The sequence below is a fragment of the Crocuta crocuta genome, unplaced genomic scaffold (genome assembly GCF_008692635.1).
Source record: "Crocuta crocuta isolate KB4526 unplaced genomic scaffold, BGI_CrCroc_1.0 scaffold770, whole genome shotgun sequence".
Taxonomy (NCBI): Eukaryota; Metazoa; Chordata; class Mammalia; order Carnivora; family Hyaenidae; genus Crocuta; species Crocuta crocuta.
In genome coordinates, this window is record NW_027527430.1 from 1,083,330 (window position 1) to 1,110,227 (window position 26,898).

Genomic DNA, 26,898 nt, shown 5'->3' on the forward strand with positions numbered 1-26,898 from the left:
TCCATATCAAAGGAATTGCAGAAGAAAAAAAGAGAAAGAGGCAGAAGGTTTACTTGAACAAATTATAGCTGAGAACTTCCCTTATCTGGGAAAGGAAGCAGACACCCAAATCTAGGAGGCACAGAGAACTCCCTTCAGAATTAGCAAGAATAAGTATTCTTGATGGCATTTCATAGTGAAACTGGCAAAAACGCAAAGATAAAGAGAGCATTCTTCAAGCAGCTAGGGACAAACAGAACTTAACCTACAAGGGGAGTCACATAAGGGTAGTAGCAGACCTGTCCACTGAAATGTGGTTGTCCAAAAGGGAGTGGTAGGAAATATTCAATGTGCTAAGTAGGAAAAATATACAGCCAATAATTCTTTCTCCAGAAAACCTGTCATTCAAAATAGGAGACATAAAGGCTTTCCCAAACAAACAAAAACTGAACAAATTCAGGATGGCTAAACCAGCCATATAAGAGATCCTAAGGTGGACTCTGTGAGTGGAATGCTGCAAAGACTACAAAGAAGAGATATCATCACAAGAATGAAATCTACAGATAATACAAAGACACTATATCTGTATCTTTCAATAATAACTCTGAAAATAAATGCACTAAATGCCACAATCTAAAGATACAGAGTATCATAGAAACAACAACAAAAACAAGACAACAACAACAACAACAAACAACCAAGATCCATCTATATGCTGTCTACAAGAAGCTCATATTAGACCTGACAACACCTTCAGATTGAAAGTGAGGGGATAGAGAGGCATCAATCATGCCTCTGGAAGTCAAAAGAAAGCTGACAAAGTCATACTTATATCAGACAAACTATATTTTTAATGTTTTTTGTTTATTCATTTCTGAGAGAGAGAGAGAGAGCGTGAGCAGGAGAGGGTTAGAGAGAGAGGGAGACACAAATCCGAAGCAGGCTCCAGGCCTATGAGCTAGTTCTCAGCACAGAGCCCGATAAAAGGCTGGAACCCACAAACTGTGAGATCATGACCTGAGCCAAAGTTGGACGCTCAACCAACAGAGCCACCCAGGTGCCCCAAGACAAACTAGGTTTTAAACTAAAAGCTGTAACGAAAAATGAAGAAGGACATTATATCACAATTAAAAGGTCTATACATCATGAAGAGCTAACCCTCTTAATTTTAAATGTTTATGCCCCAAACTTGAAAGACCCCAGATATATAAATCAACTAATCACAAACATATGCAATCTTATTAATAAGAATGTGGTAACTGCAGGGGACTTTAATACTCCACTTACAGCAATGGACAGATCATCTAGGCAGAAAATCAATAAAGAAACAATGCCCTTGGATGATGGAGTTGACATATATATCCAGAAATTTTCATCCAAAAACAACAGAAGGCATATTCTTTGCAAGTGCACATGGAACATTTTCCAAGATAGATCACATACTAGCTCACAAAACAGTACTCAATACATATAAAATAACTGAAATCTTACCATATATATTTTTTTCATTTTTTTTAATGTTTTATTTATTTCTAGGAGAGAGAGAGAGAGACAGCATGAGCAGGGGAGGGTCAGAGAGAGAGGGAGGCACAGACTAAAACAGGCTCCAGGCTCTGAACTGGCAGTCAGTACAGAGCCCGACACGGGGCCCGAACCCACGAACCGCGAGATCATGACCTAAGCGAAAGTCGGACGCTTAACCGACTAAGCCACCCAGGCGCCCCACCATACATATTTTTAAATTACAACACTATGAAACTTGAAATTAACCACAAAAAAAGTTGGAAATCCTCCGAATGCATGGGGGTTAAAGAACATCCTATGAAAGAGTGAATGGATGAACTAGGTAATTAAAGAAGAAATTTATAAATATATGGAAGCAAATGAAAATGAAAACACAACACTCCAAAACCTTTGGGAAACAGCAAAGGCATTCATAGGGGGAAAGTACATTGCAATCCAGGACTATCTAAAGAAACTAGAAAAATCCCAAATACAAAACCTAACATCACATCTGAAGGAACTAGAAGCAGAATAGCAAAGAAACCTCAAAGCCAGAAGAAGAGAAATGATAAAGATTAGAGGAGAAATAAACAATACAGAAACCAAACCAAACCAAACAAACAAACCAAAAACAAAAACAAAAAACAGTAGAAAAGATCAATGAATCTATGAGCTGGTTTTCTGACAAAATAAAAATTGGCCTCACCCACAGCAACTCTACTTCTTACTCATGTCTCTAAAGGCAAGGGAAATGAAAGCAAACTAGAACTATTGAGACCTCATCCAGTTGAAAAGCTTCTGTACCGAAAAGGAAACAATCAACAAAACTAAAAGGCAATGGCTGGAATGGGAGAAGATATCTGCAATTGGCATATTGGATAATGGGTTAGTATCCAAAATCTATAATGAATTTACCAAACTCAACATCTGGAAAACAAATAAGATAGTGAAGAAATGGGCAGAAAACATGAATAGACACTTTTCCAAAGAAGACATCCAGATGGCTAACTGACACATGAAAAGATGCTCAACATCACCCATCATCAGGGAAATACAAATTAAAACTACACTGAGATACCACCTCACACTGGTCAGAGTGGCTAAAATTCATAACTCAGGAAACAACAGATGTTGATGAGGATGTGGAGGAACAGAACTCTCTTGCACTGTTGGTGGGAATGTAAACTGGTACAGCCACTCTGGAAAACAGTGTGGAGGGTCCTCAAAAAAATTAAAAATAGAATTACCCTAGAAGCCAGCAATAGCACTACTAGGAATTTATCCAAAGGATACCGGAGTGCTGATCTATGGGAGCACATGTACCCTAATGTTTTTAGCAGCACTTTCAGAAATAGCCAAATTATGGAAAGAGCCCAAATGTTCATCAACTAATGAATGGATAAAGGAGATGTGGTTTATATATACAAAGGAATATTAGTGGCAATAGGAAAGAATGAAATCTTGTCATTTAGAACAATGTGGATGGAACTGGAGGGTATTATGCTAAATGAAGTCGGTCAGAGAGAGACAGATAGCATATGTATGCATTTATATGTTGAACTTGAGAAACTTCACAGAAGATCATGGGGGGAAAGAAGGGATAAAAACACTATCAGAGAGGGAGGCAAACCATAAGAGACTCTTAAATACAGAAAACAAACTGAGGGTTAATGCGGGAGGGGGGCATTTGTTGGGATGAGCATTGGGTTGTATGTAAGCAGTGAATCATGGAAATCTACTCCTGAAGCCAAGAGCACACTGGTGTACATTGTATGTTAGTTAGCCTGACAACAGATTATATTTAAATAAAAATAACTCACAGACGAGCACACCAGAATGTCTACTAGTCTAGAATGGAGATGTTGTGTATATAGAACAGAAACAAGAAGAGAGAAAAGAGAGAGGTGGAAGGGAGAGAGAAAGAGAGAATAAAAATAGTTTCACTGTCCCTGTTCTTCATATATCAGTATCATTAAGAGAAGTCATATTCTCTAAGGACAATATTCATTGTTAAACAAAACAACGCAAAAAAACCCCAAAACCATCAGATTTTTAAATAGTCATAACTCTGATAAATATGAAAATATAAAATATACAATAGATACATTCTTCTAATTTTTCCCTTCCTTAAGCAAATAATTAATAAATAAGTTAAATTAAAAAATCACTCTTTTCGGGGCACCTGGGTGGCTCAGTCGGTTAAGCATCCGACTTTGGCTCAGGTCATGATCTCACAGTCTGTGAGTTCGAGCCCCGTGTCAGGCTCTGTGTTGACAGCTCAGAGCCTGGAGCCTGCTTCAGAGTCTGTGTCTCTCTCTCTCTCTGCCCATCCCCTGCTCGCTCTCTGTCTCTGTCTCTCAAAATAAAATAGACATAAAACATTTTTTTAAATCACTCTTTTCTACAAAATTACAGAAATTTAGACCAATTACTCTACAAAGCCGAGCACTTTTTCTAGTCTTAAAAAGCATTAATTAAAAAAAACTTTATTTTGAATTTATTAATTTAAGAGGGAAGGAAAGAAATAGAGCCAGCACTTTTTAAATAAATTAAGTTCATTATGCGTCAAATTAACTTGAAAAATATTTTAAAGTGATACTCAACTTACATGTCATCTCATTGTGAAGAAAAAGGAAAATATACTTTTAAAAAGTATTTAGACACTTAAGTGTTTATGGTGATTTTCACTTTGGATTTCATCAAGGGTAAGAATATCAACAGAAACACTGAAATACTTTTCAAAGTTCCAAACGATAGTCTTTAGCACAAGATTAAAATGTAGACACTTCATAAGTGGAATCTTAGGGACAAATAAACTATTGGCAGCCTAGAAGGGGGAATTAATTTCATTGTCTTGGAAATAAAAGTAATTTTATTGATAAAAACTTTATAAGAGCTATTAGTTCAGAAGTTTTTTTAAATTTTTAATGTTTATTATTTTGAGAGAGATAGACACAGAGTCAGAGTGTGAGCAGGAGCGGGACAGAGACAGGGGGAGACACAGAATCTAAAGCAGGTTCCAGGCTCTGAGTTGTCAGCACAGAGCCCTACTGCAGGACTCAGACTCACAAACTGTGAGATTGCAGTTTGAGTCAAAGTCGGACACTCAACCAACTGAGCCACCCAGGTACCCCCACTTCAGAAGTTTAACAATTGGGTGAAAATGAAGGAAAATATGGGACATACAAAGATTATAAATAGCCATCATATAGATATGGAAAACTAATATTCATTTAAAGTTTTCGATTTTCAGAGGCACTTTAAAATATACCATCGCCTTTGTTCTCCACGGCAAACTTCGTATTAAGTTCTATCAAAATACATTGAGTAAGATCATGTAAATCCACAAAATCCACATTTTACTGCTGTTTATATTGAGGATCAGAGATTAAATAACATTCAAGTTTTCCCAACCAGGTAAGCAGTTTTCCAGGGTTTAATATGAATTTCTTTCAAAACCTGTCTTTTTCTATTAAACAAAACTGACATTATCATACTATATGATCACCAAATCAATACCACTCAGCAGGAGAGAAAATTAAGACTAGTCTGTGTTAGCCGTTACTAGTCTCCAGACGTCTAACACTTTGGGCAAGACAAATATTTACTCCATCATTATACAATTTATTCCAAGATACTTATCATGACAAATAAAACAAAGGAAAACTGAGTATGAGTACAAAATGCAAATTTAAATTACAAATATTTTGTGCATTAGATCTTCTGACATATGGATATAGAAAAATTTTAAATAAATTACATTGGAATGAAAATACTGCAACAAGTTTTATCTTTTAAATTTAAATAAAGACTTCTTAAGTTCCTTTTATTTTCTTCTTGCCATCATGACAAACATTATATCTTATAAATGAATCCTAAGGACCTTCTCTACCTTTTTATAACTAAAAGTAGTGTCACTTTTATCTTCCTACATGGCAAAACAACTTAACCATTACTAATTTTGTAAGAAGCTATCATGTGCCGGAAAATTCTATTATAATTACTCATAACAATTGAAGAGATATTCAGTATGTTATTCATTAGCCAATTCAGTTTTTCCAAATTCTAACATTTCATTTTAACATGAATGACAGTTTCTTAGCTTGCTTGGCCAGCAAAAGAAATCTGTACACTCAGCAATGTAGGTACAAATATGACACTAGGTTAGGCATTCATTTCTACTGACACCATAAGCCTTTCAGATATTTAGCCAACAATTTCTCCACTGGCTATGGAAGAATTATAGAGTTAACACAGTTGGAATTTGCTAATGTTTAATAATCCATTAAATTAATCATTATTTGGAGCAGACCTAGCAAACTAATACTAGTCTGAGCATATAATAAAAGGTGACTTAATCTTAGAAAATTCAGAAAAAAATCTTTAAAAATCCTTAAAAACATTCTCCTTCATATCATCTTTTGTTAATTTAATTTCTTACACAGGCATGACTTCTAAATTCCTAACATAGTTCATTTGTAAACTGATACACAAATAATCGACATGTATGTTACGGCTGACAGTCAAATGGTTGAAATGGTTCAAGGCGAAATTCCTAATCTTTCTATTTATGGTCCTGCACCTTGATTCCCAGTGTAATGTAATCATAAACTGCATACTAGTGAATGGAATTGGGAAGCTGAATAATCATTCAGATGTTCAATTATGGTAGAGAGTGATGCCTAAATAGTTAATTGGTCTGATCCTTATTTCTTTTTCAGTTCAAATTATTAAAGTTATGTGTGGGATTTTTCCCTATGTAGATAACAGAGTTGAGGCTTATTACAATAACAACTATTACCGTACTGAAAATAATATATCCAGATCAAAGAGACAGGGATTATTTCTCTTTATGTAAGGATGAAGCGATCATACTGAAGTTACTTTATGTTAAAGTTCTATTATTCGTGGAAAGTGTTTGATACTTTTAGTATCTTGAGGAAACTACAAATATAGACCCTAATCCTGCATTTTAAAAATTTAACATTTACTGAACTACTATTTATAAAGAAATATCCTGACCCATAAAACAATGAATTATTGTACCTATTCCTTGATTTTAAATCTAGCAGAACATATAACAGAAGGTCAATTACAAAGGGTTCTGGAGATTCAAATATTAAGGGATGAGTTCCAATGTGGGATGTAGTGGATTGTCATATGGTCACAATTATTTTTTTTTACCTCTATCCATGTCCCTTTACAATGAGGCTTTGCCACTTCTCCCATTAATATGTAGAGTTTCTTTTTCTACTCCTCGAATAGGCACTAGCTTAGTGACTACTTTGGTCAATACAATGTGACAGAAGTGGTGTGTCAGTTTGAACCCAGGCCTTGAATTCTTCCCTTTCTCTCTAAGAACCTGGTGATACAACCATGTGAGCGAAACTAAGCTAGCCTTCTAAAAAATAAGATTACATGGGTGAGAATCAAAGCAGGCAATACCAGGCTGACTCCCAGCGCAGAGCCATTCAGCAGACTGTCAGTGGATATATGAGAGAGCCCAGGCAGGCATGACCAAAAGAGCCACACAGCTGAACATAGATTCACAATAATTATAAATGGTCACTGTTTCAAGCTGCTAGATATGGGGTGGGTTGTTAGGGAACAGCAAGCAAACTAATAGAGTAGATTAGCAAAGTCTTCTTAATGGGGACAAAATGTAAGTTAAAAATTAAAGGTCTGACACACAGAGATGAACAAGATATGCTAGAAGAAGGACTCTGGTTTTTCACTTATACTGTGGAGTAAATATCCTGAAAAAATAAGATTTCATTATTTTTACTTTTTGCTGATATTTTTCATAGATTCTTTAAGAAAAGTTTTATATTTACTTTGGAAAGATACTAGAGAGAATTCCCACATACTCTGTGTCTAACTTCCCCTTTTTAAAAAATCTTGTTAGTATATTTCTTATGATTAATTGATGACTGTAGTCCATACTGTAACAAATTTGCTTAGCTTAGCCTAACAACTTTCTGCAGTTTATTATGCCTAGGATATCACTCACATTCAGTCATCTGATCTTAGGTTTCTCTTGGCTGGAACAATATGGCAGACTTCCTTGTCAGAGATGACTTGATAGTCTTGAGGTCATGTATTTTGTAGAGTGCTATCTACTAGAATTTTTCTGGTGTGTTTTTGTTTTTGTTTTTGTTTTTTCATGGTTTGCTGGGTTTGCGGGTTTGGAGGGGAATATCACAGAGGTAAAGTGGCATTTTTATCATATCATATGCATGACTATGATGACTATGATGCTAGGGTATCAACATAATTTTTCATTGTTGGTATTGACTTTGATTACCTGGATTGGGTGGTGTTTGTCAAAGCTCTGCACTGTAAAGTAACTCTTCTCTTTTATCTGCATTCATTAGAAGGCAGTCACTATCCACAGCCCACACTGAAGGAAAAGGGAATTAGGCCTCCCATCCTTCAAAACACAGTATCTACATAAATTATCCAGACTTTTTTTGCATGGGAAATCTGCCACTTCTCCAATTATTTTTTATTTATTCAGTCATTTATTTACATTAACATGGACTCATAGATATTATTTTGTACTATGGGTTGTAATTCAATACTACATTATTTATTTTGTTGCTCATGTTTTCCTCACGTTGGCCATTAGAGAATATGCCGTTTGGCTATTTTTCCTTTGCCATATCCTCTTTAACGCAGGTTTTCTGTTTGTTTGTTTTTGGGTTATGGGGAGATTCTTTACTTTCCAACACAGCAAGATGTTCCAGGCTCATCTTGAATATTTTCTGCCTCAGTTTTAGAATCAGACATTTCTCCAAGGAGCCTTAGCTTCTTTTATTAGAGAATGGCATTAAAATCTAAGACTAGGAAGGCCTGGGTGGCTCAGTCGGTTAAACATTTGGCGGCTTAATTTCAGCTCAGGTCATGATCTCATGATTTGTGGGTTTGAGTCCTACCTTGGGCTCTGTGCTGACAGCAATAGTGCAGAGACTGCTTGGGATTCTGTCTTCCTCTTTCTCTGCCATCCCCCCAGCTCCCTGCTGTCTTTATCTCTTTCTCTCTCTCTCAAAATAAATAAATATTAAAAAAAAACAAAACAACAAGATCTAGGTTCAAGATATGCTTGTTGCTACTTGAGTGTCCTTGTTTCTAAATCCTTTCACCTATCAGAGCAAGGATATACATGTATGCATATTAATGCTGTATATAAACATATTTGTAAAGAGCTTTATATGTAACTATCTGTATCTACAATAAGCTAAACATGAGGTCATTCCAATGTTTTCAAGTCTATTACAGTTCCACACAGATCATTCTAGACTCCTTTTCCTGCTTATATATCAATTTAACTAAAACAGAAACCTGTTTCCAACCAACATCCAGTTTTTAATTGTTCAATTTCAGTATATGTGTATAGCATGTGTAACAAGTAACAGACCTGCTTACCTATACTCCCATGGGAAACGAGTTTATCAACTAGAGTACAACGGTTATGAACATAACAGAAAGGACCTTATTTACAGCAAATCCCTAAAGATGATTCCAGAAATACCTTACTTCTAATACCGTCTTACCCTTTGTTCTGTACACTTTGGGAAGATTTTTTTTTAACATTGGACCACTAAAATTTTATTCTTTAACAAAAACCTAACATTCCAAAATAAATTTCAATAAGAAAATCAATTTACTGTATAAAGTTTCTTGTTTACCTTTTGATTTTTAAGTACGCAAACATATCTGACTGTTTTCTCTATTCACTAGGAGATGGTAGGCACTGTTATCCTTCGCTGCCTCCCAGTCCTCTGTAACAGGTACTAATATGAATTAACAGTCTTGGTCCATTTGAATCTCCTGGAAAAAATAAACCTTGTTTTATATAATTCAGAGGCTTTTCTATTTCATTGTCACAATCTGCTGTCATTATGAGCGGTTCTTTTAATTAGCTCCATGGTTTAAATAAATGCAAAAATCAATGACCCAAATTTAGAAAACTACGTCTGTTGCTCTCCCAGAGAACTTTAAGGAACATATCCAACACTTTAGTTAACAGTAAGGTTAACTGGGATCCATCCCATCCAAAGACTTCCCTCCATCTCCACTGCTAGAACCTTTGTGAAGCATGGACTCTCCTTACATGGACAAACTGAGACACTGGCCTCTACTCTAAAATGATAGTTGTGATTCCCTCCTGGACCTTGCAAAGTGATCCACACACAGCAGGGTAGATATTGTAAAACATAACTGATATCACACTTCTACCATACTTGACCCCTTCATTTGCTTCTCACTGAATTTAGAATCAAATCTAGACTTTTAACCAGACTTTTAACTCCTAGGTGACTTCGCCTCAGCTATTCACTACATCGCAGTGGCATTTCAAGAAATCGGACTTCATTGTGCTTTTTGAAAATGCTCCTGTTTTTGCCATTGGTTTGTTCATCTGTTTTTCCCCAGATTTAGGCCTTTTCATTTGCTGTCTTCTAACTATGAAAGACCTGTTCTCTGATTCTTTATGTATAAATTCCTCCTTACCATTCTTCAGCCCAAGCTCTAACTCTTCAGAGTGAATTGCTATCAGTGTGGAAAACATTCTTCCCAAGTCCTTTCTGTCAAACTATCTGCTTATTTACAACATATTCGAATTCTAGTTATACATTTATAGTTTATCTGTGTGCTAAACAGTGCATTCTAATTTATTCTCTATCTCCTCCTACTGGGACACAGTCCCCATGAGAGATTCTGGTTGTCCCTGTGAATGTAATATCTAAAGCGAGGACTACTGTACACCAGTCACAGATGAGCTATTGAAAAGATATTACTGAATGAAGAATGAATGAATGAATGAATGAATGAATGAATGAATGAAATATAATAATTCTGTCCTAAAACTTTGAATATAGAGCTGGTACCAAAAATGAACTCATTATTTTTGTGCCAATTTTCAAACTTAGAAAAGATTTTTTGTGACCTTAATTTCTGTTACAGCAGAAATTAATCAAGGATGACTTATGTTGAGCAAAGAGGTAAAAATTTGAGTATCTACCATGTAACATTATTTTTTTTAAGTGCACTGGAAATTGACAGGTGAGATCATTCTAACTGGGAAATAACTCAGCAACTTTACTAAAATCATGAAGGTCTTTACTTTAAGTGGGGAAAGAAAGTATTACTTTTAAAATAAATTAATCTCCAATAGAGAAGGTTATTTGTCTAATGACACTAAACCTTAACAAATATGACACATAGAAAAGGTACTCTTAGTTGAATATATGAAATGAAGCTTCTTTTTTTATTTGGCTTTATTGCATGAAAGTTTACAGACCAACTCTAAAAAGAAATTTACATTTGTGTAGTGAGTTTTATGTGTTTTGTCCTTGCTATATTTAAATGCTAGGAAAATATTACCTAGAATATTTATTTTTGAGTTGATGACTTTCCTTTTTCATTGGTTTGTGTGATTTTCTTTTCTTTTTTCCTTTCTTTTCTTCTTGTTTGTTTTTTTTAAGGTAGACAGATTGAGATATTTAAACTGAATAAAATCCACTTTTTAAAAATGTACATATCAGTGAGTTTAAACAAATACATGCAGTGACATAACCACATCTGCAATCAAGATGCAGAATAGTTCTGAAACCTCAAAAAATTTCATTGTCTTCACAGGTAAATTTCTCTCCCCCAAAGCCAGGCGCTGGGAAACAGTGATGGAGAGAGAGAGATAGAGACAGAGGGTGACAGGGTGAGGGGCAGAGAGAGAGGGAGACACAGAATCCGAAATAGGCTCCAGTGTCTGAGATGTCAGCCATCAAAGGAGGACTCAAACCCACTAACCGTGAGATCATGACCTTGGCAGAGGTAGGATGCTTAACTGACTGCGCCTCCCAGGCGCCCCTCACTCCCTGCCTTTTTAAAAAATAGTATTACAGTTTTAGCCATTTCTACCTGTTTTGTTCAAATCCCTTGCTATTTTGAGATTCACCCACATGGTTACATTTTGCAGTACTATGTTCTTCCTATTGTTAAATAGTAGCCCAATAAATGGATGCATCCGTGTTTGTACACCGACTCCCTAGTCAATGGATATTTGCATTCTGCAGTTTTGGTTACTATGAATAAATCTGCTGTATATATCAATACAGAGGTGCTTTTGTGGACATGTGTTTTTCATTTATTTAGGAGTATGATTGTTACTATATTATATGTGTACCTTTATAAAAACTGGGTCCTGAGAATGTTTATACTGGGAGAGTTAGACAAAACTTTTATCACATGCCTCCTTCAACCCCATCAACTGCCAACATATTTAGCATTGCTTTTTTTTCTTTTAGACTTGAGGTGAAAGCTGGACACCAGTGAATATACAGATGCTTAAAAACATATTTAAGTTATACCAATTTATACCAATATAAATAATTTTCTTAGTTCATTAATTGTACCTCCAAATGCTATGTTCACAATCTTAGTATAGTCACAAAATGATCTATTCAGAATAAATATAACTGGGTATAGAAAACAAAAATTTAATTCATCTGGTGATTTAATTTGTTCTTTTATACAAGTAGATAAGTTTACACATATATTTAGTTAATCTTTACTTGAGATTTCAAGTCTATATGATTTTTTTTTCTAGGAAGAGATGGTAGAATGCTTTCCCTCCTGGAATAGCAATATTCAACAAGAATGAATTTTATGTCTTGCATCAGTAAATATGTCAGGAAAATCAAACTAAATAGGAAATTATCTACAACACTAGAATTTCCTTGTCATCTCATCTTTTGTATAAAGAAATTACTTTGGAGAATATTATGAATATTGTATGATTATTTTCTATACAATAAGAAAATCTATTTTATCATAAAATCAAAGAGAAAAAGCTAAATATTAACACAAAGATGTTATGAAACTAAAATAGCATCTCTAGTACAATTATTCTTCAATATTTTCCCCTTGACATACTAGAATGATCTTCCCAAAATATTAGATGCCTCTAAATAATTACATTTAATCCATTCTGTTAAAATTCAGGATAAAATGTCAGTTTTTGGTAATGCTATGATCTATTCCACTCTACTTTCCAGCCTAACGCTCCATCACTGCTTACATATATCTTACCATCGAGGCATGGCTTGGTTTATGATTTCTGAACAAGCCATTCTATTTTTCTGCTTTATCAGTATGGAATGACCTTAGTTGTATTTCCACTTTATATCCATGCAAATCTGCTAAAAGAAACCTGAATGTCAGCTGCATTTTCTCCTTTCTCTTACCAATACCTTACTTTTTTCTCTTCCAACCCAAAACCTGTGGCTTATAATTTCATGGTGCATTTCAGTGATATCTAGTAAAATGAGCTGCTTAAACACAATCCTTTATCTCTCCAACTGAAGTATAATATAGGTGAAGGCCACTTCTTGAAGGGATGAATGCTCTGCAAAGGGATCTACTAGAGTGAACACAGAAGTTAACTATATTTTAATTTAATAAGTGCATGCAATGAGAAAGAAACCCTCGTATACATAGGTAATTTAACACAGTTCTGGATTTATTTATTTTTAATTTATTTTTAATTTTTCAAATGTTTATTTAGTTTTGAGAGAGAGACAGAGAGAGCGAGTGAAGGAGGGACAGTGAGAGGGGAGACACAAAATCTGGCTCCAGGCTCTGAGCTGTCAGCACAGGGCCCAGTGTGGGGTTTGGACTTATGGGCTATTAGATCATGACCTGAGCCAAAGCCAGACACTTAACTCAATGAGCCACTCAGGCACCTCAACACAGTTTTGACTTTAAGATGCACACACACTGCATTGTAGAACACATACAATTTACACTAGAATATAATATACTTAGTAGAGAAATGCACCATCTCAAGCAGTTTAAAACTTCTCAGAATAGATGGCTGAGTTGGGTCATGAAAAAGAGTAAAAATATGGCAGATGAATGAGGAAGAGAAGGCTAATTTCTCTCTGATTATACAAGCCTGACTCATTTTTCACTGGTGTGATAATTAGTTGAATAAGGAAAGTGGCAGGGGCAGAGCAAGCTAGTTACTTCCTAAAATGTAGATATGATTCAGTGGTACAAATCCTTCCTCAACAAGCCTGTTCTACATCACCTCGGGCCTTCTTATGGCTAGAAAATGAATTAATTAATTTTTATTAACAAAGATGGACCTGTAAATTAAGATTACTAAGATATCTTAGTAATAGGGGCACCGGGGTGGCTCAGTCGGTTAAGCGTCCAACTTTGGTTCAGGTTATGATCTCACAGTTCGTGAGTTCGAGCCCCCCGTTGGGCTCTGTGCTGACAGCTAGCTCAGAGCCTGGAGCCTGTTTCAGATTCTGTGTTTCCCTCTCTCTGACCCTCCCCTGCTCTCTCTCTCTCTCTCTCTCTTTCTCTGTCTCAGAAATAAATAAAAAACATTAAAAAATTTTAAAAAGATTACTAAGATATCTTAATTTTTATACACACCATATTTGTATCATTTAAAAAGTCTAATGCTACTAAGTAGAGGCAAAAAATTGGAACATAGATAATTCTTATCCATTGAAAATGAGAGCTGAAACTGATACAAACACTAAAAAATAATTTGGAATTATGTTGGAAAGGTGAACATTTATAAACTTCTTACACAGTCATTTTGCTGTTCGGCATATAGCTTAGAATAATTGTTTTATGTGTACTGAGAGATATGTGCAAAATGTATTTGTCTAAGCATTTCATAATAGCAACAAAAAATAGCAACAAGACATACTTTCATTGAGTTGAAATGGATAAGTGAATAATTATGCTTACACACCATATAATATTTAAAGCAGTGAAAATGAATACATAATCTTCTATAAAAACAATATGGATGAACCCTGGAAACACAGTGTTGAATGAAAGGAATAATAACAGAATATTATATACAATATAATAACATGCTGTCACATTTTTCAAGCCCAAAGCAAAGAAACACTACGTGATATATTCTTTAGAAATACCAGATATGTGGGCATTTTTTAAATGTAAGTGAGTAATGGAAGCAAAATTGCAGGTATTGGTTTATCTCCTTAGGAAGGTAAGGTATTGGAAATGAGGTCTCACTTCCAGAATACCAGAAGTGTTCCTTTTTATTATTGTTGTTGTTATCTTGCTTCATATCTCAAATAACTTTACATAATTTATTTTAAATGTTTTATATATTGCTAAAGTTTTAGAAGAGAATTTATAAAACGGTAGCCTCTTAATAGGCATTTAACATTTGTGTGAATCAAATATCAAAAATAAAACTCAAGGGACACCTGGGTAGCTCAGTCGGTTAAGCATCTGACTTTTGATCTTGGCTCAGGTCATGATCTCACTATTTGTGACTTCAAACCCACCCCAGGCTCTGTGCTGACAGTGTGGAGCCTGCTTGGGATTCTGTCTCTCCCTTTCTTTCTCTCTCTCTGCCCCTCCACCACTTGCATGCATGCCATGTTTTCTCTCTCTCTCTCACACATAAATAAATAAACTTTAAAAACTTAAAAAAATAATGAATATTACATAGATTATAACACAGGAAAAGATTATTTGTGTATAGTAAAAATAAACACAGTGATGACAAAAAGACACACACTAATGTCTACTTGTGCAACTACAGTGGTAGATCTGAAGAATATTTCTTCAGTTTTGTGTTTGGCCTATTAATCATATCAAGAATGAAAATACATGCAATAATGTAAATACACAGTAATTTCGCAATAGATTTAGAGGTATAAGTGGATTGTACTACTAAACAGCAATCGATATTTTAAACAAACTTTTTTTGAAGAACAGCTAATATACTGATCTAAAAGATAAATAGCTCTAAATATACTTTGATTAATAAGTAAATATCTTAAATTATTATTAAATATATTACCACATATAGGACCACAAAGTGCTTCTCAAATATGTGATAATTTTGAAGGAGAAAATACTTCTCAGATAAATCTTTAATATTTAAAAGCCCTAATCACAAGAAAAATTATTTCAGAAGGAAAATTTCACATAAAGAAATATTCTGATACACAATGATATATCAAAATGAACTCTCTTTAAAATTCAAAGAGTATAAATATGCTTCAAGATCATTAAAATATAAAGAAATGTCTGTCTGTAGAAGGACAGAAGGATCCTGTAAAACTCATAATAGTCTGAGGGTAGGGGCTGAGGGATGGGAGAGCAAGGAGTGGGAAGAAATAGGGTGTGGAAGGGAGGAAGAGAGAGAAGGAGAGAAGCAAGGAAACAAAGTTCAATATATTTTGCTGTTTTAAAAATGTGTATTTATTTTTGAAAGAGAAAGAGAGCACAAGCAGGGAAGGGACAGATAGAGAGGGAGACACAGAATCCAAAGCAGGCTCCGGGCTCTGAGCTGTCAGCACAGAGCCCAGCGTGGGGCTTGAAACCACAAACCATGTTATCACGACCTGAGCCAAAGTCAGATGCTTAATCAACTGAGACACCCAGGCACCCCAAAAATATTTTGCTTTTACATCAGGTTACTCAGGATATAATTTGCATTAAAACAAAAAGGTCTTTAAGTAATACTTACAACTTCTGGCGTTTGGATGAAACATTTCCATATCAAATTACCAAAGATATAAAGGACCATCTCATGGAGGAGGAAATAAAATACATATTCATATGCACAAAGCTCTAACTTTTTTCATTGAAGGAAATGATAGACTCATTAAGTAGCTAGCCCATATCTAGCTCAGTGGCTCCAGAAATTTTATGATAATTTTTATGCCCTATACAATGAGTTGATAGACACACACACGCACACACACAAGCTACATACATAATAATCACCAGATTGAAACAGTTGCACCATGACTCAGCTTTTATTGACCAGTCATGTTATGTTCCATTGGAACCAGGAGGAATGTGGGAGACACAATTCATAATTGTATTATATGAAAATAATCTATTATTCTTCTGAATTTGAAAATAAAATTATTGTATGGAAATGCAGAGATGAAACCCAGATGTGAAATAACTCAAAGTTATACAGCTAATTAAGGAAAAGAATGGAAATTTGAATGAGTTTCACATAACTTTTTTTTTTTTTTAAGTTCTCTTACCACTCTGGTCTATTTTCTTAGAACAGTAATTGTGTGATGCCCCCAGACAAACAGTCTCAGCATCACCTGGCAACTTGAGAAAAATGCAAAATTTTAGGTCCCATCCAAAACTCCTGAAATAGAAACTCTGAAAGGGAAGTCTAGCAATCTGTTTTTAACAAGCCCTCCAGGTGATTCTGATGTATACTCAAGTACCAGAATGCTTGGTTCAGCTTTTGACAACTGCCAATAATAAATTCTGCGCTCCCAAATTAATTCATCCAGTCTTAGTGTCTTACAGAGTACCATGCACGCGTTACCAATCAGGAAGGATTCCAAACCCTTCTGCCCACTGAATCTTGGTATTGACAGTACTTTAATCACAAAGGGAAGAGACAGAGCAGGATCTGCTTCAACAGTGGACATGGAATCCCCATGGCCAGCGGGTCTCTTGGCAGTGGGAGGCCCAGGCAGGGGATTCAGCCTAAACATTCCGCTTTCAGGGCTGCAGTGGAAAACTCCCTTCTGTTCCCTCAGGGGACAGATTTAACAGTGGGAAGGGCCAGGTGCCTCATGACTTGTGACACATTCCCTCCCAAGTGATGAAGCCAGCACAGCTGTTTGGGCTCTTTCTCTCTTGATAAGAAAGTGTTCCAGGCCCAAGGCTCATTCCTCTGCAGCTGAGAGGGAGTTGAGAGACTGCACTTGTGAGGCCACCTTTCCAATGTCTAATGTATATTTGTAGAGACACATATTGTGAAAAAGGTATTCTCTTAGAGGGAACAGAACCAATCAAGACATTCCTTCAAATAATAGTCATACATTACAAGAGATGAGAAAAGGAACTCTAACAATAGGATTTAACTCTAATTTTTTGAATTATTTTTTTGTAATCTCTTTTACTGAAGCTTAGCTGACATATATAATGGTATACAAATTTCAGGTGTACAACATACTGACTCCATACCACACTTTACTCGGTACTCACCACTTCAGTGTAATCACCATCACAGTATAATATTATTGCAATGCTATTGACTTTATGCCCTATGCTGTATTTTCATCTCATAACATGGTTATTTAGAACTAATTTTCTATTCATTAACTATCCCTTTGTAAATAGTGCATTTTGTTTCTCATTCAGATTTCTTTTGACTGTCTTTCTATACACTCCTATAAGTATGCCTTTTCCATTTGAGCATTTTATATTAAAATGTGATTTGTTAAAAATGGCAGATAAACATTTTTTTCTGATTTGAGGACTGCAACTTAAAAAACAGTGCTATAGGAGTTCCTGGGTGGCTCAGTTGGTTAAGCATCCAACTTCGGCTTGGGTCATGATCTCACAGTTGGTGGGTTCAAAACCTGCATCAGGCTCTGTGCTGACAGCTCAGAGTCTGAAACCTACTTTGGATTCTGTGTCTCTCAAAAATAAATAAACATTAAAAGAATGTAAAAAAAACAAAACAAAACACTATACAACACACTGAAGAGTTTTATAAATGAAATAAAAATAGACTAAACAAACAATACCTAGTTTGTGAGAAGGCACAAAAACAGGAACATCGTAAACTTTACATGTTAACATTTGACAATATCTAGAAAGACTATACATATATCCTACTTGTATGTATAATAGGTAAACATATAACCCTATAAATATACTCAAAAGAAATATATAAATATACTCAAAAGAAATCTGTGCATATATTCACTAAAAGACTTGTAGAAGAATGTTCACAGCATTGTCTTTCTTCCAATCCCTAAACAATAAAAACCCAAGTGACTGTTAACAAAATAATGGGTAAATAAACTGTTGTATATTCATACAATGGGCTACTACACAGCAGATAGAATCATTGAAAAACAAAAAACAAGGGGAAATTGTAAGATTCTAATGTTTGAGGCAAGTAAGCCAAAGACAGAAAAGATTATTTGATATAATAAAATAAAAAAATAATAAATAAAATATTTATTTGATATAATAAAATAATATATTATATATAATATATAATAATATATATTATATAAAATGATATATAATAAAAAATAAAAAGATTATTTGATATTTGATATAAAAGTTATTTGATATAATTTATTTATATTCTTTTAAAACAGGCAAAACTACTCTTAGGTGTTAGAAGTCAAGACGATACAGTAATTACTGTAACACATAGTGGCTAGAAGAGGGTGTGTGCTGGCTACATGGCTGTATTTATGTGGGTACTCGCTCCACCAGTGCATTCATTTGGTGGACTATCACTGAGCTAAACACATGATTTGAACTCTCCTGTTTGCTTATTGCACTTCAACGAACTATATAAAAATCAACAATGAAATAGGTTTCCTATTGTCCCATATAGTATAAAACATACCAAAAAGTAAGTTGATAAATACATTTTGAAAGTAATTACCCAGGTGCTCTTGTTTATATATTTACTAGCCAGAATATGTCATTTCATATCTGCCTTCAGGATGTCGATTCATCATTTAACTGTGAAAAAAAAAATATTTCAACTGAAGCTAAGCAAATGTGAACTAAGTTCAAAGTCACCATGTATTGGAAAGTTTTAATCTCTCCAAATATAATATGTGCTTTTACTCAAAATAGTTCAAAAATCCTACTAGGATGCAGGTATCACTTAAAGAGCCATCTATGAAATCCAGAGAGGCAGAATAACATTATTTGAACTTTAATTTTTGTAAATGTTACTTGTATGTGTAGCTATCACTATAATTCTTGGATTTTGCTACTTTTCATTATTTTCTAGTGAAAAGCAATAGTTAAGGTCATCACAATGAGAATGAGTTGGACTAAGTTGGACTAACTACATTCAACAATATTTCAAGATCAGGTATTTGTAAGGTCACTCTTTTTTTTTTTAATGTTCTATTTATTTCTAGGAGAGAGAGAGAGAGAGACAGCGTGAGGAGGGGAGGGTCAGAGAGAGAGGGAGTCACAGACTGAAACAGGCTCCAGGCTCTGAGCTGGCAGTCAGCACAGAGCCCGACGCGGGGCCCGAACCCACGAACTGTGAGATCATGACCTAAGCGAAAGTCGGAAGCTTAACCGACTAAGCCACCCAGGCACCCCTTGTAAGGTCACTCTTAAAAGTAAAGGAGGCAACTTTGACCGACTTGTTTCTAAAAAGCTTTGCTGCCATACACTGCCACCCTATATCCAAAGCTAAATGTTGCTGAAATGATTCTCCTGAGTGCTAATAAGATGGTACATCTTCTTTAAGCTAGGAATTTTAAATGAATTTCTGCTAAGCACATGTGCAGACCGCAAGCTCTGAAGAAATTATTTGGTATCTCAGGAAGTTTTTCTGGTCTAGTGAATGGTTCAGAGATTGATTGTTTACTGCTGTGTGCTTGTAGAGAGTTTATAGAGTGTTTGCTTATTTCAAATGGTATAAACTTTGCCAGCAACAAAGTTTCCTGTAGAATGTGTCCTCAAGGAAAAATGCATCAGCGTCTTAACTGTGAAGGCTAAACAAGATTCAGTTTTTTACATTAAACTATAGATTTTGAGACTCTATTGCAGAAGCCATCTACTTTTTTCTTATTTCAAAACAGAAAATGGTTACTACATGTTACATGCCTGCCTAGTAATACAGGAACAGAGAGTTCTCTCATATTCACATTCATATTATTAGCCCCAGTTTTACTTTTGAGTTAACCATTCTACATTGTTCCTAAAGTTTGACAGAAATAAGATTTTTTCCAAATATATTTTCCATCATTAAATATTTTTTCACCCAAACATTTAATAACGTATATATTGAACACTTCACTGTGGCTTGTCATTATAATAGATGGTGGATATATACAAATATATGACACAGGCACAAATCTTAAACCTGAGGAGGAGGGTCTTGATAGGAGGAAAATAATAAACTGCTTGGTTCAAAACAGTATTTATTGGTTTTATAAATTTCATGTTACTTTTTATATGTACTGCAGATCCCCCCAATGGAATATTAATTTTATACTTTGTCTCCATCCACCCCCATTCCTATAGTGACTCCCTCCATACCCTGTCTCTCGTAGGTCTTGTCAAACACATTTGTTTATTAAAAGTTTCCAGTCCCTTGATAAACTGCTATTTGTGTCTAAACTAAAATTTCTCAAATTCATATGGCTAGAGAACTAATGCTATGGGACATATGTATGTATGTATTGATATGTATTAATCCCACATTTTTACCTATAAGAAAATTGATGAAACAGTGAATAGATTTATTAATCTTCATACTGCTTTCTTCATACTCTCTCAAGTCTTACACTGAAGTAAGTGTTGCTTATAAATTAGGTCCAATTATTTATTTATGAAAATAAAATGAATGTGCTAGTAGATTTAAATAAACAAATAGCCTCTGGAAACTGAAATGATCAATTATTAGATATAGGAATATAAATTAAATCCAGGGGTATCTTGGTGGCTCAGTTGGTTAAGTGTCTGACTCTTGATTTCAGCTCAGGTCATGATCCCACAGTTCATGACATGGAGCTCCAAATTGAGCTCAGTGTTGACAGTGTGGAGCCTGCTTGGGAGTCTCCCTCTGCCCTTCCCTGCTCATGTGGTGTGTGTGCGTTGTCTCTTTTTCGAAATAAATAAATACAAATTTAAAATAAATAAATAAGTGATTCCAGTGCTTCCAAATATAGTTGAAGATTTTTCTCTAAAGACTAAAAGTAAAAAAAAAAAAAAATCCATATATGTGTTTTAATTGCATATTATGAATATTGGTTTGCTACATAGTCAATAGATTTAATCTTCCATACTCACAAGAAGAATCATTTGTATATTTGGCTGAAATGATCAATCATGTAGAGCTTCCAAAACAGTTTTGCCAATATCATAAAATGTAAAGGAATAAAATACAAATTAGATTGTTTACATGATATTCCATGTAACTACAATGAAAAGAACTCTTTCACATAATGATTCACCAAATAGAAAAATACTTGGATGTAAAGCTTTGAAATTCATTCAACTCAGTAAAGGGTCTTCCTAACATAAAACATTCCTGCTAAGCATTTTGTGCATTTTCAACTGAGATAGTAAAATTTGGAAATTCAAAATGCTCTTAAAAGTCATAGATTTTAAAATGCATTCTAAAATATCTTTTATCTTTGATATCTGAAAATAAATTGTCACAAAATAGATCAAGATCTGTTTCTTATCACTCAGTTAAATTATGAGATGGATTTAAGTAAGTCATCATGCAGTCTGAGTATTCTCAGTTCTAATCAGGATACATGTATTTATAGGCCATGAATTTACATTTAGGGAAGGAATGTGGCTCAGAGGACTGTTAGGAAGGGATAGCAGACACTAAAATTGCTTGGCAACTCTGATCTAGGAATCTGTGTTCACGGCTAATGAAATTACTTGCATAAACCCTATTACATTATTGTCACTTAAATGTAGAGGAAAATTTTCCACTCCAGTTATAGAATTAAAGATTAAGAAGCACTGGCTTGACTCAAATGAATACTCCATGTCCAGTGGCCCACTTATTGCTACTATTATAAATAGAATATTTTATCTGAAAAATACCTAAGACTCTAAAATTGTCTCATCCAAGGGTTGCTTGAGGATTACAGGCCACAAAATTCTTCAGGTATTCACTGAGCCATTAAACAAACAATGTAGGCATAACATACACAAAAATGTTGGCCAAGCTACTCCTATCATGAGAGGTACTTTTAAAAGTCACTTGAAAACTAAGGTTTTTTTCATGTTTAAAATTATCTTGTGAATAACATTAATAAGATAAGGGCTATTATTATATTAAGTACTCTGAGGCAACATGACCTCCTATTAGAGGTTGGGACAACAGAGTCAAAATGCTTCTAAGTGGGAAGGAGAAAACAAATTCTTTTCCTCTGAGCTTGTATTGTCAAATCTAATTGTTCTAAAATAGACCACAATAATACTGTTAGGTAAACTCAGTCCCTTTGCTATTCTCCTTGGTTTCAAGGAATGAAAAAAGAAGAAAGTGTGGATATATACTTATAATTACCTTCAAATATGATGTTTGTAGCTGCATAGCCACTTACTGTTAACATATAAGATAATGTTTATAAGTGGAGGTATACTTTTTGGTAACACATTTGAAATTTGAAAAATAAATTATCTTTTCTAGTTTTGCATGCATAGTCAGTATTCCAATTGTTTGTTAAATCAGTTTATTTACCTTTCTGGGCCACATGGAGAGGTAATGAAAAATAGGAATACGAAGGTTTGTCTAGGATTCTTTAACAGAAAATCCACTGTCCCTCATACTTATGTGACATTCACCTGGCATAAGCAAAGATGTAGTTCTCTTGATAATTCTCTAAATTGTTTATATTTGAAATTGCAATTATATAATTATATCAATGTGAGATACTAAAAAGATTACAAAAAGAAATGTTTATAAAGTAATAAATGTTCATAAAATATTTTATTCTATTAATATGGAATCAGTAATCTCCTCATGAGACAGGTAAAGCAAAATTAAAATTCAAATGAGAGAGGTATCTTTGAGATGAAGACATTGAAGGCATTATTACAGATATGAATTTGCATGGGGCCAGAAAAAGCAGTAGCATTTGAACACATTCCTTGGTTTTTAGAAAACAGGGCCAAAGAACAGGAGAACGAACTAGAGACATTTATGACAGGGGAGTGGGGTAGAACTCTTACAGAATGACTGAAGCATAAGGAATATAAGGTAGGAAAATTTATCTAGATCTAGACTGAAGAGCTTTTAATGCTTAACCTATGACTTGTAAGTTTGCCATCACATCTCTGTAAAGTTGTAAAAGGGGCAGTTGGAAATGCCAAAATAAATTTCCATAGATTCCAGGGTTAGAAAACAGATTTGGGAATATTTGGCCTACAGAGGTGAGTCAACTCATGTGAATTGAAGGTACTGACTGTTGAAGAAAACCTAGAGGGAAATAAAAAAAAGTCTCAAGAGTAGATTTGGGGTTTAACAAAAAGAGAAACATCTGGAGAAGCAGTTGGAAGGAGAGTAAAAGATTTTGAAGAATACCTTAGAAAGAATTGTGTTGCAAACCAAGGAAGCTAAGTCCCCACAAGGCCTATTGACAATATCGAAACATACAGAGAAACTCACTGCGAACTGTCAATATTTCCCTCAAATTTAGAATCCACGTTTTGGGGCACCTGAGTGGCTCAGTCAGTTAGGCGTCCAACTTCAGCTCAGGACATGCTCTCAAGGTTTGTGAGTTCAATCCCCGTGTCCAGCTCTGTGCTGACAGCTCAGAGCCTATAGCCTATTTTAGATTGTGTCCCCCCTCTCTCTCTGCCCCTCCTCCACTTGTACTCTGTATTTTTCTGTTTCAAAAATAAATAAACATTACAAAACAGTTAGAATCCAGATTTTGTCACTTGGTTCATTCTCATCCTCACTATAAGCCCAAAGAAGAACTTTCTCATCTAAGAGAAAATAAATTTTAAATATCCTGTAGAGTGAAATATTGAAAACAGAAATTGAAGGAAAAAATAAAATAATTCTTGTCTAGTTTTCCAAATGAAAAAAGATATATTTAAAATTGGAATCAATCCCTACTGAATTCTGAAATTTATTATGGAAAACGTGTACGCAAGTATATGCATAGACAGATATAGTGTATGAAATCTTACACTTACTGTCTTGCAACCCTGACATCACAGCATGCTATGTGGGCAAACCCCCAGTAGCCTGCTGAAGAATGAGAGAACACTTGGAACATGGACAGCCATACTTAATGAACCAATTTAGACCTGTCAGCACTCAGCAGGCTTGGTAGCTTACTACAGATGCATAATTGAGCCCAGCCAAGATCAGCTAAGCCACCATTTTATAAAGAGCAACTCAAATTGTCATGTCACTGAAAGTGAGCTAAATAAATAGGTATTATATTAAGCTTCCAAGTTTCCGTGGGGCATATTTAAAATAAGTGAATACAAATGCACCAAAGGAATCAAAATAATAAAAACAAAATCTACACAATTAAAAAAACTATCTTAGAATTGTTTCTAGCAATCTAGGCATCATCTGGAATAAGGCTTGCTCCAAGGGTATTTATTGGGGGAAAAAATCATTCCACATTTAAATTTTAGTATAATTGTTTCATTTCACTTTATGAGATTAGCTTACAAAAATGAATATGAATGCAGACCCTAAGGGACTGGTAGAAAGAAATAGAACTATGAAAAACTGGAATCAGGCTATAGGGTAACCATATGACTTGGTTTGTCTGGAGCCAAACATTGGTATTCCTAAAGCCCTGTCTATCTTAACGTTTTTCCCACTTGATTCATTTTCACATGTGTTCCTGCCTGAACAGTAGATTATAATCCAGTACCTGGCAACAAGGTAGCAAGGTAAAAGCTTCCTCTATGTATAATTTTCTGTAGGCAGATAGTATTTTAGTAGCACTCTTCAACAGTGAAGGACCATTAGTAACCTCATGCACTTTCTTTGCTTCATATTTCAAATAAATAATCTGTAGTTTAATTCCACTGTAATAATTCATTTTAAAAGGTCTTAAAGCTCGTGATGAAGTTTGATCTCTTTCCTGTCAGATGGTACAGACTTCCAATATTAGCTGCTTGGGTTGAATGCTGCCCCATATTGAAATATAAGCAAAGACAACAAAGGTTTTCATAAATCATGATCTATATTGAATTAGAAATGAGAAATGCATTAGTAATTGCTTGGTTTGCTGAAACTGTATTTGAAGTGGTACAATTTAAAAATGAAAGATATTTTTGTTTGGAGAATGATTTTCAGAACATTTCCTCCAAATTTCCAGATGAGGAGAGGGCTGATAAACTAATTACCTTGATCTGGGAAACCTGTTTATGGAAGTGACACAGCTCTTGCCTTTCCAACTTCAAACTGATTTCTGCTACAGGAAAGGAAAACAAAGCAAAACATGAAGAGGCTATAAACTTGCAATTATTTGTAGAAATCAACAAAAATTCACCACACAAAGTATGTCTCTGCTACTTGGGTAGCTACAACAAAGCATGATACTTAGATTAAACAGGGCTATTTAAAAGAATTTGATATATAGAATCAAAATGTGAGTTATATCTTTAGTCAGTGCTACTAGTGTTTCTGATTTCAGCAAATAATGATACTTTTAAACAAGAAAATCAATTTGCACTTATTATTTTAATTTGATCCACTTAAATTTCTGAGGTACCATAGATATATTAAACATTCCTACTGACTATAATTTGACTGGAAGCCTCTGGTTTACAGCCACTATTACTCAAACACATCATCGTTGTCATCTGTTCACATGCCCAAGCTATAAAACTGGGAATGTTCACAAACAGGCCAAACTTTCCCTTCACTATCCATGTAATGCATTTCCTAAATCTCCAAGTTCTTTTTTTTATACTTCCTTTGAAATATCTATTAAGCCATACCTTCTGCATTTGTCTTATTTTACTCCATCTTCTATACTCTCAGAGAAGCCAACTTTCTAAAATTTAAATGTGATTATGGCAATCCTAAACTTCATGTTACTGTATTCCAAACTGTATTCAATTCCCTATCCATCTGCCTTAGCATCACTTGAAGATGTGTTTTTGTTTTGTTTTATATATTAGTCTTTGTTACTTAGGTAGTATTACTTATGGTTTCAAAAGTCACCATGGAGGGTGTACTTTACTAAGTTCCCAAGGTGATGTTTACATGGATGCCTGAGGACTATTTCAAGCATGTCAGAGGTTTATTTTATATCCTTCTTAATAAAAACTGAGTGTAGAATATAAAATAATACTCCCTCCTCATATGTTCAAGTCCTAATCCCAGGAACTTGTGCATGTTATAGTATATGGAAAAAAACACCCAAAACAAAGACAAAGACAAAAACAACCAAAAAGAAAACAAACAAAAACAACTTTTACTAATGTGATTATGTTAAAATCTTAAAATGGGGAGATTATCCTGAATGACACAGCATTCTTTTTTTTTTTTTTAATTTTTTTTTAATGTTTTATTTATTTCTAGGAGAGAGAGAGAGAGAGACAGCGTGAGCAGGGGAGGGTCAGAGAGAGAGGGAGTCACAGACTGAAACAGGCTCCAGGCTCTGAGCTGGCAGTCAGCACACAGACCGACGCGGGGCTCGAACCCACGAACCGGGAGATCATGACCCAAGCGAAAGTCGGACGCTTAACCGACTAAGCCACCCAGGCGCCCCCACAGTAGTCATTCTTAAGAGGAAGGTAGAAGGAGTCAGATTTGGAGGAGGTGACGTGAGACACAAGTGGAAGCTGCTCTACCGTAATTACTGGCTTTGAAGGCGGAAGGGAACTAGGAGGCAAAAAATCCAGTTTGTCTCTAAGCAATGGCAG